This window comes from Panthera uncia, chromosome D1, assembly GCF_023721935.1.
Source record: "Panthera uncia isolate 11264 chromosome D1, Puncia_PCG_1.0, whole genome shotgun sequence".
Classification (NCBI taxonomy): Eukaryota; Metazoa; Chordata; class Mammalia; order Carnivora; family Felidae; genus Panthera; species Panthera uncia.
This window is the reverse complement of record NC_064808.1, coordinates 26,938,845-26,959,351: the sequence shown is the minus strand read 5'-3', so window position 1 is coordinate 26,959,351 and position 20,507 is coordinate 26,938,845. Positions and strand designations below refer to the sequence as shown.

Genomic DNA, 20,507 nt, shown 5'->3' with positions numbered 1-20,507 from the left:
TGTTGGGACCCACATGCTCAGAGTGTAAAGAGGCTGATTTCCCTTATTAGAAGGGCCATGTGATTGTAAGGGGGGTATTCTGGCAGTGGGCTGAGGAGTGGTTGGCATTAGGCTGGTAATTTCATTCCCTTGTTTTCAAGGTTGTCTCATACTTCTTTAACGTTAGCTTCTGCTTTTCAGATCTCTCACTAATCAAGTTTTATTTTATTTATTTATTAAAAAAATTTTTAATGTTTATTTATTTTTGAGAGAGAGAGAGAGAGAGAGAGAGAGAGAGACAGAGCATGAGTGGGAGAGAGGGAGACACAGAATCTGAAGCAGGCTCCAGGCTCTGAGTTGTCAGTACAGAGCCTGATGCGGGGTTTGAACCCATGAGCTGTAAGATCATGACCTGAGCCGAAGTCAGACGCTTAACCGACTGAGCCTCCCAGGTGTCCCAAGTTTTATTTTAAATATGTATATTCCTGTTGTCAGTAGTTAAATTGGATTCATAAGAGAGAGAATTCTTACTTTTCACCTTATACTCCTTATCCCTTTTGACTACTTTAAGATATGAGTTTTTATAACTTATAAAACTAGTAATACATACAATTGTAAGCTATATATACAGTTCTGTTTAACATGTAGCCCTATGACTATGGATGGGAACTAGTTTTCTTCTGATTATTAATGCAATATAAGCTCAATGAATTTAGATTTGGAAAACTCAGAAAAAAATAAAAAATAAAGTAAAATTCTCCATAACTTCATCATGTAAAGATTACCACTGATAATGTCTTGTTAGATTCTTTCCCAATGCCTTTTTAGAAATAGGATCAAATTCTACTTGTTAATTTCTAAAGCTGGCTTTTAAAAACTCAATATATGTAGAAACCTTTCCATGACAATAAATGCTGAGCTTTTGTATGGATATATTGTAATTTAAGTTAATGGACATTTAGGTTGCAATTTTTACCACACAATTAACTTTTAATCTAAATTTTTATGAAATTTTATGTGTCTGTCACCATCCAGAGGTTTTGCCTGATTCCTCACTATTCAGCAAACAAAAGTGATTCTTACTTGGCAATCAAAAAATAGGATTTTCGGGGCGCCTGGGTGGCTCAGTCGGTTAAGCGTCCGACTTCAGCTCAGGTCACGATCTCGCGGTCCGTGAGTTCGAGCCCCGCGTCGGGCTCTGGGCTGACAGCTCAGAGCCTGGAGCCTGCTTCCAATTCTGTGTCTCCCTCTCTCTCTGCCCCTCCCCCGTTCATGCTCTGTCTCTCTCTGTCTCAAAAATAAATAAATGTTAAAAAAAAAAAATTTAAAAAAAAAAAAACAAAAAATAGGATTTTCTTTGCAAGTACATAATTAAGTACTTCAGGTAAGTTCCAATGAGTGCAAACTAGATGTTTGAAAATCTAGATCAAATTCAGGACTGTTTCCTAACCAAATCAAATTCAGGACTGTTTCCTAACATCGCTAAGCAATTTAAACTGCAAGTTTCACCCTTTCAAAATTCCCTTCAAGTTTCCCTAAAAATGTCCTTTCTTAAAATATCAACTTATCAGGAGGTTGGTGGTGAGGGGTAGGGAGCCATGCCCCTGAAGTATCTAATGCTTTAAGACTAGCTCATGTCTGTTGCTTGGAGGTGGTGGGGTGAGGCGGGGGGATGAGTACTCCCCCAGAGTCCATTGCTCTCATCACAGCTGTTACCCTGTGACCAACATGTCAGGCAGGTGAGGAGGGCAGGACAAGAGGCAAAGTTCCACATGCCTAGGAATCAGAAGTGTGTAAGGTTGGAAGGATTCTAGTCGTTGGAAGCCCCCACATGGCAGGACTTGAAAAAGAGAACCTCAACCAGTCTCTCCAGCAAAACAGAACATCAGCCAGGGCTGGGATATTGCAAGATCTTCATGCAAGATCAGCCTGTCTCAAGCCAGGGAATACACAACGATCCGCCCCACCTTCAAACCTGATGTTCCCCTTAGTTACAATCCTGTGATTTCCAAAAGACTATTTTCTGTTTCTTTTCAGCTATAGCAACCTGCTCTCTTAAATAGCTTCTTTATCTAGTGGGGCAATTACAGTCTGTGACTAACAGCTGTGGTTCATAAACATGAGTTTCACTGTTTGGGTCAGTAGTTCTTAGCCTTTTCCGAACGGCAACTCCCCCAGCCCATCTTGGCATTAAGAGAAGCACCTCTCCCTCAGCACTCTGATGGGTACTCAATAGTGCAGTTTACTGGTGGAGGGTTCTGTTTTCCCATTATAAAGGAGGTGACATTTTTATTAAGTTGCAAGTCCTGGCATCTAATACCAAACATATTTCTGGATGTTGGTTTTATTAGTGGTTTTAACTTTCCCCATTGAGTTTTTCTTTGTATTCCAAATAGCCATGTCTTTCTTTTAGAAAAAAAGGTCCTTTCAAAAAGTAGTTCTTCACTGTAAAACTTGAAGGAGAAAATCTGCAAGATCTAAGGCTTGATGGTGAGTTCTTAGACCTGACACCAAAAGCACATTCCATAAAAGAAAATAAGAAGATAAATCACACTTCTAAAGAATTAAAAGCTTTTGCTGTGTGAAAGACTATGTAAAGAGGAGGAAAAGACAAGCTTCAGACTAGGAGAAAATATTATTTGCAAACCACACATCTGACTAAGGATTTGTATCAAGAATATATAAAGAACTCTCAAATTTCAACAGGAAAAACAAACAACCTAATTAGAAAATGGACAACAGAAGGGCCATAGCATCAAAGAGGGTATACAGGCAGCAAATGAGCACATGAAAAGTTGTTCACCATCACTAGCCATTAACGAAATTCATTTGACCATGATGAGATACTACTACACATCTATTAAGGTAGCTAAAGTAAAAAAAATAACGACAATGCCAATGCCAAATGCTGACAGGGGATCAGAGAAATTGGGTCTCTCATACATGCCTGGTGGGAATGTAAAATGGTACATTGACTCTGGAGAATAGGTTGGCAGTTTCTTAAAAAAACTAAACATAGGGGCGCCTGGCTGGCTGAGTCAGTGGAGCATGTGACTCTTGATCTCGGGGTCATGAGTTTGAGCCCCACATTGGGTGTAGAGATTACTTATATAAATAAAAACTTAAAAAACCTAAACATAGACTTTCCATATGACCCAGCAAATTATCCCTGGGCAGTTACCGGAGAGAAATGAAAAAAACCTGAACACAAATATTCATGGCAGCTTTATTGGCGATAGCCAAAATGTGCAAAATGCTAAAACATCCATCAATAAATAGTTAAACTATGGTCTGCCATACCATGGAATCAAACTCGACAACAACAAAAAAGCCAACTATTGATATATGCAACAACCTGGAAGGACCTCGAGGGCATTATGCTGAGTGAAAAAAGCAAATCTCCAAAGGTCACAAACTGTATGATTCCATTTATATCACATTTGTGAAATTATAGAGATGGAATTCTAGAGATGAGCAGGAGGTGGGAAGGAGGAAGCTTAGTGTGGCTATAAAGGGTAGTATGAGGGTGATCTTTGTAGTGGTGGAATGGTTCTGCATCTATATTGCAGTGGTGCTCACACAAAACAACACATGCAATAAAATCACACACACACACACACACACACACACACACACACACACACTGTACCAATGTCGATTTCCTGGCTTTCATATTGTACTATAGTTAAATAAGATGTAACTACAGAGGGAAATGGGTAAGGGTATCCAGGACCATTCTGTGCTATCTTTGCAACTTTCTGACTCTGGAATTGTTTCAAAATAAAAATTTTTCTTTAAAGAAATTCATGCTTATTGTAGAAAATTTAGAAGGTGTAGGAAAAAATATGAAGAATACGGTTTTAAAATTCATACCCTTTTGATATATGTATTTGTTTTAGAATGTTAGAGTTTATTGCTTAATTTTTGATTTGAGATAAAAGTCACTTAACATAAAATGTCATTTTAACTTTTTTAAGTGTACGATTCAATGGTGGTTTTGGTTTATTCACCATATTGTGCAACCATCACCATTGCACAATGCCAAACATTTCCATGAGCCAAAAGGAAACTCCATATCCATCAGGCCCTTTTCCTTCCCCTGCAATAACTAATCTACTTTCCACATCCTGTATGATTTTACATTTACAAAGTGTGCCTATACGTGGAATCATACAACATATGGTCCTTTGTGACTGGCTTCTTTCACTTAGCATAATATTTTCAAGGTTCATCCATGCAGTAGCCTGTAGAAGTACTCCATTGCCTTCTGTGGTTGAATGATATTCCACTGTATGGATATATTTAATTTTTATTTTTGATAAAATTTTTCTTTGTTCCTTTACTTCAGGATCTGTTTTAGATAGTTTAGTGAACTCTCTCCAGCCTGGACTGCTGACCTGTGACCTCCCATTATTCAAACCAAGGCTGACACATGTGGGCATCTGGAGCTTCGTTCCCTCACTTCTCAGCCTCACCTCCTAAAATAAAGATGTTCCATCAGGTAAGTTGTTAACTGGGACTCACAAGGTCTATGCAGGGGAGGATGTCCTTGTGGCCCATCAGAGATGATAAGCCAAGTCAAATGAATGGTGTCAGGGCGGGAGGGATGGGAGACAGCCAGCCTGTCTATGAACAGCAGAGCAACTTTAGTAGCTCCTGGTCACGGGCTCGACCCACCTCTCTAGAACAAGGAGCAGTAAATATTTTTCCCAAAGCAATATTTTTCTAGCCTGTTTTGGAAAAACAAACGTGTTGCCAGAGTGTCCCAGCTCTTCACATTGTGCTCCTGAGTCTAGAGCTGCCTGTCCTACAGTGTTGCAGTCACCTGCTCGCTATTAAGCATTCTTTCCTTCTGTCACTGGTGTCAGAACTGGGCTGAGTTGACTGTGCCCATAGTACATTGGTGTCTTAATGAATGTGAAGCCTATTTACTGAGACCTTTCAATGCGTAGGCCCTGGACTGAGCCCCTTTTTAAAATTTTTTCAATGTTTATTACTTTTGAAAGACCGAGCGTGAGTGGGGGAGGGGCAGAGAGAGAGGGAGACACAAAATCCGAAGCAGGCTCCAGGCTCTGAGCTGTCAGCACAGAGCCCAACATGGGGCTCGAACTCACAAACCATGACATCATGACCTGAGCCAAAGTTGGATGCTTCACCAACTGAGCCACCCAGATGCCCCTGAACTGAGCCGTTTACATTTATCATCTTGGTTTAGTCTCACAGCAATTCCATCAGCCAGGAGCTGTTCTTATTCCCATGGTAAGATTCAGAGACAGGGGCTTAAAGAGTTTTAGGGTCCAGTCCAAGATCATCTCACCACTGAGTGGCTTGGCTAGGATGCAACAGTGACCTATTAATCATCCAAGTGTGCTGAGAGCATAGATCCTGGAGCCAGTTCAAATCCTTGCTCCCTGTTCATTAGCTATTTGGATTTGCCTCCATTTCCCTATCTGTAAAATGGGACTAATAATACCTACCTCATAGTGTTGTAAAAATTAACTACATGAATCTGTGTATAGTCTGAGAGCTATGTGCCATGTGAGTGATCACTGTTGTCATAGTCGTTGTTAATATTACAATGACTCTTAAAAATAGAAGAGTGAGGCAGGAAACAAACAGATGACCCAAATAGACACCATTTCGTGTTGCTTCATGAGATTTCTCCTGGCCAAGTAACACAAGATGTGCTGCCTCCAGACTGCTGCTCCCAAACCCAGGGGCTTTCAGCAACCAGCAAAGTGAAGCCAGCCATTTGCAAAGCCAAATTCTTTAGGTCAGCGATGAGTCTATTAACAGGAAAGGGGACTGAGTGGGGATAACTCTTTCTTATGAGAGCCAGCAATGGATTTCCTTTGAAAAAGTATATTATGTGGCCACCCAGAACCTTGCCTTTTGTATATATTTGCTTAGGAGCATCCAGTGCTCGTATTTTGTGTATCTCTATTATCACAACACACCATGGATTATCAGTGCTACAGGAAATACAGCCATTAGTGCCTTTAAATCTAACCAGATTAGAGAACCAATTCCAGAAACTCCACAACCAATACAGAAAACTCATCTTTGAGATTTGGTTCTTCTAGAGGCACCTGGGTGGCTTAGTTGGTTAAGCATCTGACTCTTAATTTCAGCTTGGGTCATGATCTCACAGTTCGTGAGTTCGAGCCTCACATTGGGCTGTGTGCTGACAATGCAGAGGCTGCTTGGGATTCTCTCTCCCTCTCTCCTTCTCTCTGCCCCTCCCCGACTTGTGTGCTCTCTCTCCTCTCTCTGTCTCTGTCTCTCTGTCTCTCTCCCTCTCTCTCTCAAAACAAATAAGTAAATAATTTTTTAAAAGATTTTTAAATCTAGATAGAGCAGCTCTAGATGTCTATAGGTTCAAAAGGATAACATGAGACATTACCTGCCTCACAGTGGGTTAGTTGCAAAGATTAAGAGCCCTGGTGTTGGTTGAGCCTTTCCTAACTCCTCTAAATTGGCGGTAATCAAGCAAATGATGGTTTCAGTCAGGGTCCAAATTGGGTTCAATCTGAAATGCCAGTCAACGGCCCTGTGAAGGACTTCTTTTTGAGAGGCCCTAACTTGGCTGAAGGAAGATAGGCCAGGCTTAGCTGAACCAGATGGGCCTCACTGAACTCAGGGAGCTACAAAGAAAGGACTTTTCGGGCAAGCTTCAGACTAGGGTCTTACATACAGTAAGAATGTCCTGCTGACATAGGGCCATGTGCCATATTTACAGCACTGAGTCCCTCCCTGCACAAACTCCAGGCTCCCATGGCCTTCAGGAAGGACAGGGTTTACAGCTGATCTCCTTTAGGAAAGAGAGGCTCTTACAAACAATGCCTGGTTTTTGTGGGAGCGGGGAGGCAAATATACACTTAAGACTGGTGTCCAAGAGAAGTGCTCTTAGAATTCTCAGGATCTTTTTTTGTTTTTTTTTTTCATCTCTATTAAGAACGATATGTCTTTAAGATTTTGGAAACTTGTCTTTATGTGGTTTTTATCCGTATTCCCATTCCATGTACTAGTAGAAGATACTAATTGAACTCTTTTATCTTATGATGAAGAAGCTGAGGCCCAGTGTCAGACAGCCATACAGTAATGAAGGCCCAGAACCCAAGACTGCTGACCTCAGTCCAGTTTTCAACCCTCAGAGCCACACTGCTGAAAGATGATTCTAAAAAGGCCTTCTACGTAGTTTGTTCCTCCTCTCTGCCAAGGCTGGTGGGTGCCCTCCTGGCAGATAATTTTATCCACACACTGTTCAGAGTGCTCTGTAGCATGTTCCACCACAAACTAGAGCTTCTGCCCAGATGGGGAGGGAGTAACTCAAGGTCGGTATGAGAACCGAAGTGATTAAAAGCCTCAACAGAGCAATCCTGCTGATTCAGAATGACTAGAGAATGGTCTTTCTGATTATCTAATGTTTCCACTCATGTTTGTTCAATGAATGAATATATGGGATGTTGAAATATAAAACCAGCAATGCTACTGAATTTAATTCGATCTTTCTTCCCTTCGTGTGTCAAGGTCATCATGATGCATATGGGTTTACTGTTCTGGAGAATTCAACCAATAGAGAACAGGGTTGGCCATTTTAGGTAATTTTAGGTAACTTGCTGACCCTGTTGTACAAGGTGAGGGTGACCAAGCTGGTTCTTCTCTCTCTCTTTTAAAAAGTGAATCCTCGGGGGGTGCCTGGGTGGCTCAGTCGGTTAAGCCTCCGACTTCGACTCGGGTCATGATCTCACGGTTTGTGAGTTCGAGCCCCGCATCCGGCTCTGTGCTGACAGCTCAGAGCCTGGAGGCTGCTTCGGATTCTGTGTCTCCTCTCTGCCCCTCCCCCACTTGTGCTCTGTCTCCCTCTGTCTCTCAGTAATAAATAAACGTTAAAAAAAATTTTTTTTAAAAAAGTGAATCCTCAGACTAACTTGGATGTAAATTAAAAATAAAACAAACAAAAAAGACATAGAGGTCTCAAAAGAAAAATATGTAAATAAAATAAAACATCCCCAAAGATTTTAAAAAAAGTGAATCCTTGGAGCACCAGGGTGGCTCAGTTGGTTAAATGCCCAACTCTTGATTTCAACTCAGGTCATGCTCTCATGGTTCATGGGATTGAGCCTCAAGTTGGGCACTGTGCTGACAGTGAGAATCCTGCTTAGGATTCTCTCTCTCCCTTTCTCTCTGCCCCTCCCTTGATCACACTCTCGTGCTCTCTCTCTCTCTCTCTCTTAAAAAAGTGAATCCTCATATCAGTCCACTTATCTTGAACTTATCCTTTTCTTCATAATAACATCTTAAGGAATGTACACACACACACACACACACACACACACACACACACGCCTAGTATCTGAGACTTTAGTTGATTGGACCATAGTTAGCCAGTTGTTAGGACCATCACACAGAGGATTACGTCTTAAACTTTCCCCCTGAATTCTCTATTAACAAGATGGGAGACATGCCATGGGTCATGCGATTCTTTTTACTCCATTTAGGAACATGAACCTTGAAGCCAAGAGGCAGAAACCAGCCCACTGACACAACTGGTGACTACACACAGAGGCACTTGGTGATGGCTTCAAGAAAATGATGTCAGTTTTTAAAAATAATTTTTTAAAATTCCAATGACCAGTTAGTTACAGCTTAAATTTTTACATGTTTTTTTGAGCAGGCAATGAATTAAGCACAAGGAAGAGTAAGCAAAGAAATATGTTCAGTAAATTAAATAATAGAGGCTTTTACTGACACCATTCTTTTAACTTACTGCTTTTCAACTTAAGCTAAATGTTTTAAACTTTTTAAAATAATTTTTACACAAATCGAGATTTTATCTACATTCAGGTAGATTCTCCTGGCTTATGTCCAAAAGACTTGGTCCTTTTGAAAGTAGGATTCTTTGCTTTTCTTCAAGTACTTATTAGCACCTTTTGCTTGTCAGGAATTATGGCAAGTATCAAGGCTGCAAAGGAGTAAGACACAGCCCCTGTCCTATGGGGACTGACATGGAAACTAAATGCTTAAACTAGGGGTGCCCGGGTGGCTCCGTTGGTTAAGCATCCGACTTTGGCTCAGGTCATGATCTTTGTGGGTTCGAGCCTCACGTTGGGCTCTGCGTTGACAGCAAGGAGACTGCTTAGGATTCTCTCTCTCTCTCTCTCTCTCTCTCTCTCTCTCTCTCCCTCCCTGTCCCTCCCCTGTTCACACACTTGTTCTCTCTCTCAAAATAAATAAACAAACTTAAAAAAAAAACAGTGCCAGGAGAAAGTAGCATCGTTCTCTACATGAACGTTGGGCTCTGTGCTGACAGCCTGGAGCCTGCTTCAGATTCTGTGTCTCCCTCTTTCTCGGCCCCTCCTCCACTCACACTCTGCCTGTCTCTCTCTCTCTCTCTCTCTCTCTCTCTCTCTCTCTCTCTCTCTCAAAAATAGATAAACATTAAAAAAAATTAAATGCTGAAACATTTTCTCACTGTCACATCATTTTCCTCCTTCTTCTTCAATCTACGCTTTATAATCTTCCTTACACGTCCTACGGTTTCTCTACAGGGTTTATACATACTTTCTCTACTTGGTTCTCTTTGGGATGTACATGTCATTCAATTTGACCAACTTTGGTTAACCAATTTAACCAAAAATGCTGCTGTGCATTTTTTCTTTCTTTAACTTTTTTTTTTTCCTCCTGGAGTCTTTCTTTGGCCCTAGCTAGCAATCTGAAATATTGAGGAGCTAAACTGAGAAGGGTCTGCTTGTCTCAGGTGTCCCAGACAGGTCTCACTGGTATGGGTTTTATTATATCTTTCTTTCCCAAGTTTGTTCTAGGCTACTTATCCCTAAATTGTCTTCTTTCATATTAATGAACCATCATTCTTATCCACAAAGCATTATTCATAATAGTTAAGAAAAAAAAAACCAGAAGTAACCTGTATCTTCATCTGTAGGGAGGTAGTTAAATAAACTATGGCATATCCATGCAATAGAGCCCACTTCATGCTTTAAAAAGAATGAGAGGTCCCTAAAACTGTGGAACACATAAAAAGCAGAGGTTAAAATGGTGGTTGTTGGAGGCTGGAGCTTGGAGGAAAGGGGGAGATGTTGGTCAAAGTGTACATAGGTTTATGTGGGATGAGTGAGTTCTGGAGATCTAATGGACAGCATGGTGACTATAGTTAATACTGTATTGCATCTTGAAATTGGTAAGAGTGGATGTTACCACATGCAAAAAATGGTAACCATATGAGATGATTGATATGTTAATCAGTTTGATTGTGGTCATCATCTCACAATGTACACATAAACCAAAACAACATGTTGAACACCTCACATATATGCAATTTTTATTTGTCAAGCATAGCTCAATAAAACTGGGTGGAGGGGGAAATGAGAGGTCTGTATGACTAGGTATCTGTGATACATTGTAACATTTTTAAAAAGCAAGTTATAGAACAATATGGGTTGTATGACCCATTTAAAAATACATATGTGAAACTGTATAAAGTGTATCTGAATGCCCGCATATGTACACACACATACACACACACACACACACACACACACACACAGTATTTGAATGAGAAAATTCTAGGAGATAAACAGATGTAACAGTGGGGAGTCTAGCAAGCGAAGTAGGTGAGGAACAGATGAAGGAGGGATGCACTTTTTAATAATGCACTTTTGTATTCATTCTTTTAACAATGAATAGATATAGTTGTTATAAGTAAATAAATAAAAAGAAGAATATAGCATTTTCCTAGGTATTTCAAAACTATGTATTCTTCTAGGCTTGCACAGCTGGTTTAGTTTTCATTTACTTTGATCATACACTTACCTCCTCTCTTATAGCTGGAGGGCATTAAGTCTCCCAGACTGACAAGTGTGTCCCCACCTTCCCCTCTGCTGCCTCTCCAGATTCCCCATCCCTCGGGATAATGCAAAGTATGTTTATTTCAGACTCATTGTCTGAACTGTACATTGTTCCTGGAAATCTTGGTCACGTGATAGATGGACTTGTCCTGGAAAATCTATCCTCCGGTCCCTGAAAGGAAGCCAGAGTGGTATTGTTCTCATCTCACAGATCAAGAAACTGAGGCACGGAAAGTTGATGGGGGCTACGGGCTACCTAGGCCACATGAGAAGTTAAAAGTAATGGGATGTTGTGGAAAAGGTGTTGGGTTCAAAGCCTGAGTCCCAAGTTAAAGTTCTTGACATATTACATTTTATTTAAGCAAAATTTTGATTCCCTAAGCCCCAGTTTTCTTGTCGGTGAAATGATTATAATACCTGCCTCCCAGAGTAGTATTATTACATGAGAGTATTTAATTTTTTTTTTTTTTGCATATTGTAAAGCACCATATGTATCATAGAAAGACCAACCACAGGAAATTAGTTATGAGTAAGTCAGACCACTGTGGTTGCATATACAACTAGGCTTTTGTTTGTTTGATTTTCTTACACTCGAAACACAAATTTAAAAATGTCTTTCAAGAATCTTAGAAATCTTGTTCCTTTAAACTCAAGCTTTATTTTTTCCCCACCCCAAATATTTCTCCTCATGCCTTTTAAAAGAGGCACAAAAGTATCAGTTCCACAAGGAAGGCAACAATGCTCTACTAGAATGCCATACCAAATTGGATAGAAGTCTAAAAGCAGATTAAAGTTGTTTCAAATGCTTCAAAGAGGAGGAAAAATCTAATCCCCCAAGCCTTCTTTAAATCCATATTCCTTAATATCAGAAAATTTCCCAAGTCTTTTAAAAGGCCCAAATATCATTTTACAGTTTGGAGTAGTAATGGAAAACACTTCCCCATTTTTAAGAACATTCTTCCTTCCCTAAAAAAGGGCTCAGTAAAGCTGGGTCCCCCTTGTGAAGGAACTGGGCCCAAGCGGATGACGAGTTGCCTCCCTTAGCAGGGAGTGGGGCAGCCATCCCCAGGGCCCTGAGCCTGGAGCTGAGGGCTTAATTACTACCTGGAGAATTCCTTCAAGAAGCAGTGTCAGGCATTTCCCTGTTATTTCTGGGCGAGATCTGCGTGTCTGTCATCGTGTGGAAGAACACCCAGTCCCTCCACTATGTAACACTGAAGGAAAGAAAGTTTCCAAATGAGAAGAAAAACAAGGCTTGTTAGGACAGAAGCAAGTAGGACCATTCTCACTGCTTTAGAAAGCTTCTTCTTGGGGCGCCTGGGTGGCTCAGTCGGTTAAGCGTCTGACTTCGGCTCAGGTTGTGATCTTGCGGTCCGTGAGTTCGAGCCCCGCGTCAGGCTCTGTGCTGACTGCTCAGAGCCTGGAGCCTGTTTTGGATTCTGTGTCTCCCTCTCTCTCTGACCCTCCCCCATTCATGCTCTGTCTCTCTCTGTCTCAAAAATAAATAAACGTTAAAAAAAAGAAAAAGAAAACTTCTTCTTAAGCTGTCTTCACCTGCCCAGAGAGGCCAGCTCTTTTCCTGAAACACTTTTCCACCAGGAAAAGAATCATCTTCCCTTGCTGACCTATGGAAACAATTCTAAGAGCCCCAATTATAACAATGAATATTGATTGAGATTAACCAGGTATCAAACACTTTGCCAAAGGTTTTACATGCTGTATCTCATTCAATCCACTCAATAGCCTTGAGACAGATAACGATTATTAGCCCCATTCTACAGATGACAAAGTTGAGGTCTAAAAGGCTAATGCAGCAGCCAAGTGACAAATAGCTACTTAAGTGATTGAGCAGGTGCACAAGCCTAGATCTTTCTGACTCTGAAGTCTATGCTAAAACAACAATGCACTGCCTAAATACAGCTCCCAGGCAAGTATGGAGAGGGCCCATATTGAACACTTTTATTCTACGTTCTAGCTGAAATTTTACTACAATTAACAATAGCAGCCTGTGTCCCTGGTAAGCGTGCTGAGTGATTTACATGCCTGGTCTCATTTAATGCTTTCCAGCAGGTTTAAGTGGAATAAATAGGCTACCCTGACGCTAGAAATACTTTCTGCCTCTTCTTCAGAATTTTCTTTTCTCCTTTTCTCCTGTCTTTTTCCCTCTCTTTCTCTCTCTCTCTTCATCTCTGAGATGTCGAGTGCATTCTGGTTGCATTTTGACCTTGCCTCCAGCCTGGCCTAAATTGCAGACCTTGTCATGAAGAAGATAGTGAAGGGAAACATCTTTTCAGGTATCTTCTACTTTAGTGTGTGTGGGGGGGGGGGTGGTGCAGGGGTAGGGGGTGTTACAAGCGTCCCTCTCTGCTCTCCGTCTTCAGGACACCTCCCTGTGGACGGTGCCAGAACGGTGACCTCAGACCACAGCCTGAACGCTGATTACAAGTAATCCAGCTCCCGAGGTGATAGAGTGTCCTTTCTTAAAAAAGGAGATAAAAATAGCTAAGAAACAACACTTTCCTTAGTTCTCTGAAAGGTTGGCATCCTTCCAGGATAGACTTATGTACTTTTTGTACTTGGAGGAAAAAAAGAGATGGGATTTGATCCAAGAATGGTCCTACAAACGAGAGAAATATGGAGCGAGCAGCTGGAGCTGGGCAGCCAAGTGGTACCACCAGCTGCAGGCCCATTAATTAACATTCCCTGGTATGTAGCATCTCCAGTGACCTTGATCCTTGTTGAATTCACAGAGATAATTTTTACAGAGCCTCTACTTTTCTCGCTGCAGTGTATTTATCCAAGGAGTACCTTGCATATTTCCCCCCATATCTCCCAGCAGTAAATTTATTCTAATTGCAAAGAGATATAGCAAAAGCCTTATTGAACACTTGGCAGTTTATAGAGATTTATTTCTGAGGCTTAAGGGGGGGTTTTAGAGTGTGTGACTAGAGCAGGATTGAGGGGAGCTAGGGAAAGGAGCCCAAGAGAAAATGTAGATTTAATGGATCTATAAAATGACCCCTCTAGATAAATGCTTCTTCCAAAGATGCTTAAACAGCCTGACCCAAACCGGGGTCTGTGACAGCCAGTCTGACATGAGGTGTCTGAAGCATCGCATATTTCTCTATGGGTTTTCAGGTTTCCTTATGAAATTTGTTATTCCCCAGGCAGAGGTGGGAGAGGGGTGAATCTGTTTTCCAGAGGGAAGAAGTATATTTAACTAAAAATTTCCAAGTACTAGAGACTATGAAAAGAGGCAAAAATAAACTTCCGGCACCTGCCCTTAAAATCCCTCTGCTTGTGTCTGTCTAAGCTGCATTCCGAATTTTAAACGTAGGATCCTAGAAGGCAAATCACGAGAGCCTAGCAGGGGTTCTGTACTAGAAAGGACAGCCTTCGGAAACTTCCGGCCCGTAATGAGACGGGCGGACACTCTATCCTCTAATGGGGCCATATGCTCACAATAGACTTTGCATGCACACACGACTGAACTTTTCCACGAAACCCTTCTAGGCTTTTGATCCCACGAGTGGCATTCATCTTTTTTTGCAGCTGTTTTGCAAGTTTTGCTGAGGATGAATTTTAGGACTTTCAACTGTTAGATTTGTTATATTATAAATCTACTCACTGTACTAAAATGAAGACATTTGTTCTGGAGGAAGAGGCAAGACAGGAAAGGGTACAAAGTAGACACTAGTGAGGAAGAGGGCTGGAAAGTCAGTGACTGGACACTTTAGCCAGAGTCTAAATGAGGAGTGGGTCAGAGGTTTATGATGTCCCCTGCATGTTTGCTTTTTTTTCTTTTTTTCCTTCAGGAATTGGCATAAGGAGACCTTGGGAACATCTTTTTTAAGTTTCTGGTTGTCAAGTTTAACACACAGGGGAAAAAAGCCATTTAACAAGTTGTTTTAAAGTTAATACCCAGAAGCACCTGGGTGGCTCAGTCAGTTAAGGATCCAACTTCGACTCAGGTCATGATCTCATGGTTCATGGGTTCAGGTCCTGATTCGGGCTCTGTGCTGATAGCTCAGAGCCTAGAGCCTGCTTCGGATTCTGTGTCTCCCTCTCTATCTGCCCCTCCCCCGCTCACACTCTGTCTCTCTCTCTCTCTCTCTCAAAAATAAATAAACATTAAAAATTTTAAAAAATAAAGTTAACACCCAAGTCAAGATGTATATACTATTGCTAATTTTCCCCCATAACCCCTCTCATGCTCTTAGAGATAACCACTATTGTGGCACTCATGGGGACCACTTCTTTGCTTTTTTAAGCAAAACACCAAGTGTGCATCTATATAGAATATAGTTTACTTTCATATCTTGGAAATTTATATAAATGGAATTAATGTATTGTTCTTTTGTATCTGGCTTCTTTTGCTCCATTATGTTTGTAAGAGCACCTTGTGTTGTATGGAGCTCTAGTCCATATTCATCATGGCATGATCATTGTGACAGAATATTTTTTATTTACTGAACTGTTACATGTATTGCTGATGGACAATGGGGTTATTTCCACTCTGGGGACATTGCTAACAAAGCTGCTGGGAGGGTTCATGTGCGTGTTTTCAGGCACACTTGAGAATTTGCTCGGCCTGCCTGGCTAATGTCAAAACAATCCAAGCTTGAATCGAGATTAGTCCTAGGTTTAATGGCAAAATGGACAGAATTTGTCATTTGTTCATTCATTCCATAAGCATGAACTAAAAACTTCTATTGACGGAATAGCAAACAGATGACACAGGCTACCTCTCCTCCCTTCTCTGCTCAGAGCAGACGTTACTAGTTCACCGGGGTGTTCTTTCCTATTGAGTCTGAAGTGGCTTCAGAATCATTTGCAACGTGGTCCTCAAGGCAGCCACTGTTAAGGATCAGAGATGGGGGTGTGATGGTTAATTTTTTGTCTCAACCCAGCTATGTGGTCAAACATTATTCCAGATGTTTCTGTGAAGGTTTTTTTTTTTTTTTGGTTGAGATTATCTTTTTAGTTGAGATTTACTCAGTCAGTAGACTTTGTTTAGTCTTTTTATTCAGTAGACTTTGAGTGAAGTAGATTACCCTCCATAATGTAGGTGGGCCTCATCCAATCAGTTGAAGGCCTTATAGAAAGAAGACTGATTTCTCCTGAGGAAGAAGGAATTCTGCCAGAAGGCTGCCTTTGGATTCAAACTGCTCCTCTTCCCTGGGTCTCCCACCAATGGGTTACCCCTGCAGGTTTTGGACTTGTTATTCTCTGCAATCAAGTGAGCCAATTCCTTAAAAATATAAAAATCTCTCTACGTCTCCCTCTCCCTCTGTCTCTCCCTCCCTCCCTCCCTCCTATTGGTTCTGTTTCTCTGAAGAACCCTGACTAATACAGGTGGCATGGTATTGACATAGGATGGTCTGATGGGAAAGGAACAGAAAGCCTTTCAAACTAATTTAAGTAAAAGGGATTTACTGTTGATAGAATAGAACCCCTTAGAATTAAGCATCAGGGAATACTTTTATTTTTTTTTATTTTTTTATTTATTTTTTATTTATTTATTTTTTAATATATGAAATTTATTGTCAAATTGGTTTCCATACAACACCCAGTGCTCATCCTAAAAGGTGCCCTCCTCAATACCCATCACCCACCCTCCCCTCCCTCCCACCCCCCATCAACCCTCAGTTTGTTCTCAGTTTTTAACAGTCTCTTATGCTTTGGCTCTCTCCCACTCTAACCTCTTTTTTTTTTTTTTCCTTCCCCTCCCCCATGGGTTTCTGTTAAGTTTCTCAGGATCCACATAAGAGTGAAACCATATGGTATCTGTCTTTCTCTGTATGGCTTATTTCACTTAGCATCACACTCTCCAGTTCCATCCACGTTGCTACAAAAGGCCATATTTCATTCTTTCTCATTGCCACGTAGTATTCCATTGTGTATATAAACCACAATTTCTTTATCCATTCATCAGTTGATGGACATTTAGGCTCTTTCCATAATTTGGCTATTGTTGAGAGTGCTGCTATAAACATTGGGGTACAAGTGCCCCTATGCATCAGTACTCCTGTATCCCTTGGATAAATTCCTAGCAGTGCTATTGCTGGCTCATAGGGTAGGTCTATTTTTAATTTTCTGAGGAACCTCCACACTGCTTTCCAGAGCGGCTGCACCAATTTGCATTCCCACCAACAGTGCAAGAGGGTTCCCGTTTCTCCACATCCTCTCCAGCATCTATAGTCTCCTGATTTGTTCATTTTGGCCACTCTGACTGGCGTGAGGTGATATCTGAGTGTGGTTTTGATTTGTATTTCAGGGAATACTTTTAATATTTAGGATTATCCTCCTCAATATCAAATAATTATTGCACTATTTTTATCTGAGATATTTTCCAAAATAAAAATGTGAGTGTAGGGGCACCTGACTGGCTCAGTCAGTAAAACATGTAACTCTTGATCTCAGGGTCATGAGATCAAGCCCCACATTGGGTGCAGAGATTACTTAAATAAATAAAACTTAAAAAAAAAAAAAACATGGTGAGTGTATATACAGTTTCTCCCCAGTCTCTGAGTGTCATCAGATGCTCTCAGCCAATGAGATCTAGAGTAAAGAAACCATTCTGACTTTTCTCAGCCAGTGAGCATTAATTAGCACTGTGGCTGCTTCCAGCCAATAAGCTGAACTCTTTACTACACTACCAGAGTTAGATGTGTCCTGTGATGTATACTGTTTTTTCTTCCCTGGCCTCCCTTTGTGCCATCACTTTTGTATTCTGGCAAACAAATTTGACCCAGGATGGCTGACCCAAAGGGTCTAGGTAATAATACGGGACCTACTGCAAAGGAATAAAAAGGAGAGTGTTGTGTTAGATGTTAGAATACAGGTTTTCCAGAGGCTGTAGACCCCCAAGTCATTGGATAAAGAAGCAGAGAGTTTAGCTCAGCAGATAAATAGGGATATAGATAGGAGTCCTTTGACTCATGACAGGTCAGTGAAGCTCGGAAGGATGGACCAACAAATACACGAATAAGAGCGGGGAGAAATTATGGAAGAGAGGATGATGGAAGACTAATGGCCAGCTGCAAAGCCTGTGTCATATCTCTATGGGGACTGTGCCACGTGGGCCTCTTCAGGCTGCTGCTAAATAGAAAGGGTGATGGCCAGACCTCTGCTCTGTGTTTGTGACTGTGCTGTCTGTGCTCTCTGCTTCTCCTCCTTCTCTGCCAGCTTCCCTACCATTCTCCTCTCTGGGGATCAGCCCCTCTGTAAGGCTCTCGGCTCCCACTGCTCCATCACTTACGCTTGGTTTGGCTTTGGGTGACTGTAGCAGGTGTTGTTGATGTACTGCCCAGGTTCTCTGGCCCATCCTGGCCCTGTTCACGGGCAGTAGTGGTAGACCATCTTTCATGGACTGGCAGCTCCCTGCCTCAAGCATCCACATCTCTATGCTCCTCAAAGAGTTGTTTTCTTGTACCAGGAAGCTTGCTGGGCTGCAGGAATGTGCAACCCCAAACAGTAGACATCAGGAGTCACTGCAGAAATGCCCCAGCCTTCTGGTTCTCCAGTGGAGCAGTTCTGAGGTGTGTCCCTCACAGTTTCTCAGGGCATCTCAAGCAGGATTAAACCACAATTTCCCATGGTCACAACCTGCTTGTTAATACACCTTATATGAGCTTTTCTCCCTTCTCTGCCTCACTTTCCCCACCCTCATTTGTACTTCCTTGAATAACCTCCCAGATAAACTTCCTGCACCAAAGTTTTTGTGTCAAGGTTGAATTTTGGAGGTCAGAGTTTTATGAGACCTTCCAGTGCCAAACTTTCTGACTCCTAGCCCTAACTCTTATTTTGTTGTTGTTGTTGTTGTTGTTGTTGTTTGTTTTTTTAAAGCAAGCTTCATGCCCAGCATGGAGCCAAACACAGGACTTGATTAATTACCTTGAGGGCAAGACCTGAACTGTGATCAAGAGTTGGACACTTAGGGGTGTCTGGGGAGCTCAGTCAGTTGCGGGTCCAACTCTTGATTTTGGCTCAGGTCATGGTATCTCAGTTCTTGGAATCTAGCCCCTCGTCAGGCTCTGCACTGACAGTATGGAGCCTGCTGGAGATTCTCTCTCTCCCTCTCTCTCTGCCCCTCCCCCACTCTCTCCCTTTCTCAAAATAATAAATAAACTTAAAAGAAAAGTCAGATGCTTAGCTAACTGAGCCACCCAGGCACCCCTCTTATACTCTTTAGTTCAAAATTTTGTAAGCAAATCTGACTTGTCCAGATCAAGGGCGACACATGTGTTCCTGGTTCGCCTAGCTATGGGGTAGGTGGGGAGGCAGTGAGCTTAGTGTTATTTAGGACATGAATGACATTTCTTGCACATTGACTTATCCATGCCACGTGTTGTGCTGGACAATGGGACACAGAGAACAAAACCCAATCTCTGTCCTTAAAGAGTTCTAGTTGGGAAGTAGACTTATAAATAATACTTATATCACCAAATGGTAAGTTCTATAACAGTGGGGGGGGGGAGGAGTAACAAGTGTTATGGAAGTAAAATAATTATGGGTTGGGGCATTGAAGGATGGGTTGAAGGTCATCAGGAGAAAGGGTTTAGAGAGGATGTCCTGGGTAGAGGGCAAGGTATGGAGCAATGAGAACACAGACTGCTCCCTGGCTGCTAGACAGTGTCTTACCTTAGCAGCTTCTCTTTGTGTTTTGTTTTCTTCCTGAGAGGAATGATGAGGCTTCATGGGACAACCCCAGATGCTCTGAGTTTAAGCCTTCTTTTATTTTCCACATCAACGGGGAAGGTTGAAGTTTTGAAATCAGGGAACATATCACTTTACAGTAGAGGGAGAAAAGTATTAGAGGATGGTAGAAAATGGAAAATTGGAGCACAGAGCCAGTGATAAGCAGTTAGTTTTATATGGTTCATGGTAACTGTTCCTGGAGTCATCAGGAGTAATATTTATAATCAGATAAGTTGATGCTTTCTTAAAAATTTTTTATGTTTATTTATGTTTGATAGAGACAGAATGTGAGTTGGGGAGGGGCAGAAAGAGAGGGAGACAGAATCTGAAGCAGGCTCCAGGCTCTGAGCTGTCAGCACGGAGCCTGACGTGAGGCTCAAACCCATAAACTGTGAAATTGTGACCTAAGCCGAAGTTGGACACTTAACCAACTGAGCCACCCAGGCGCCCCTATAATCAGATAAGTTGATGCTTTGGATGAGTGTCTATGTCTCTCCTGCTTCTGGAAAGCCAAATTACCTGTCTTCTGCAGACCTGTAAGAGACTGTCTTCACATGGAAGAGACCTGACAGTGAAGATGACATTGAAAATATTTAACCACCATATTGTAGATGCTAAACCAGTCAGAAGACACAGTTCCATAGACATCGGGATGGTTGGACAAAGTGTGTGCAGGCTGAACCCCAGCTCTATCTTGGGGACCATCAAACCTGACACTTGTTTGGCAGAAGAGGTTAAAGGGCTTACCCGAGACCATGTGCTGACAGGGCTAGGAGTGGGACCCAGGTCTCCTGCATTTACCCTCCAACCCTCTCCACTGCAGCCCCTGACCTCAAGGCCTAGGGGAGACAGGTGGAGGCCCTACTGGTTTATCCTAGACTTGACTCATACCCATGGCTGTCCATGGGCAGGATGTCTGATTCTCTAGAGATCCCAAGTGGAAAAAGCTTTTGTACCTCCACT

The 20,507-nt window shown here is 41.8% G+C and overlaps 1 long non-coding RNA gene across 5 annotated transcripts in view; it reads left to right on the top strand.

The window, feature by feature from the left end:
• The window catches only part of LOC125935010 (uncharacterized), an 89,918-nt gene that overhangs the window by 25,590 nt on the left and 43,821 nt on the right, over positions 1-20,507 (top strand). For 4 of the 5 annotated variants that reach the window (XR_007461597.1, XR_007461602.1, XR_007461596.1 and 1 more), the window contains exon 2: positions 4,328-4,480. This is a non-coding gene — a long non-coding RNA (uncharacterized LOC125935010). Of the gene's footprint in view, positions 1-1,926; positions 2,470-4,327; positions 4,481-20,507 lie in introns of those variants that run through there. The other variant, XR_007461601.1, reaches the window with a different exon arrangement.